The following is an 850-nucleotide window of genomic DNA, read 5'->3' as shown; positions in this document are numbered from 1 at the left end:
CGTGTGTGTTTCAATTTCTCCACCTTCTCAGCAACATTTGCTATTATCCGTCATTTTGTTTATAGCCACCCTCACCTCACGGGACTGCAGGAATCTCATTCTAGATCTGAGTGAATTTCCCAGGAGCTGATGGTGTCAGGAACCTTTTCATAATCTTGATTCTAATTGTGAATGAGCCGGTGAAGGTCTGAGGCTCTTCCTGAGTCACTGACTTCAAAACATGTTAGATTGAGATCTTGTTGAAATTACACGCTGAGCCTGCTCAGCTCCATGAGCATAAAATTCATGTTCAAGAACAGATCTCCTTCTAGAGACAATAGAATGGGCGGAACGAGGCCCATCCACCCAGGCCAGGCTCAGGAGACACAGCATCTTGTAGACTCCGCCTGTGCCAGTCACCACAGCCCCAGGGCTACACCAGGCTCCAGGTCTGTTCTAGAGCCTGTCACTCACTCAGCCACCACCACAGGGGACACACAGCAGGTCCAGAGAGTGTCCCCTGCAGCCTCTGCAGAGGATGTTCCACTAATGAATCAGGACTTGTGGGGACTTGCAGCAATGCACACAGGAAATCATCATTATTAACCACAAGCCCACAGTGTCTCTGCACAATCATGTGGCGAAGAGTACAAAACGATATTCCATGAAAAATTAAAATTCTGGGCGGCACCTGTGGCTCAGTGGGCAGGGCGCTGGCCCCGTATACTGAGGGTGGCAGGTTTGAACCCAGCCCCGGCCAAACTACAAACAAAAAAATAGCCGGGCATTGTGGCGGGCGCCTGTAGTTCCAGCTACTTGGAGGCTGAGGCAAGAGAATCACCTAAGCCCAGGAGTTTGAGGTTGCTGTGAG

Source organism: Otolemur garnettii, unplaced genomic scaffold (genome assembly GCF_000181295.1).
Source record: "Otolemur garnettii isolate 467f Iridium unplaced genomic scaffold, OtoGar3 scaffold00447, whole genome shotgun sequence".
In the NCBI taxonomy this organism is placed as follows: domain Eukaryota; kingdom Metazoa; phylum Chordata; class Mammalia; order Primates; family Galagidae; genus Otolemur; species Otolemur garnettii.
The sequence above is the reverse complement of the archived record's forward strand: the minus strand, read 5'-3'. Positions refer to the sequence as shown.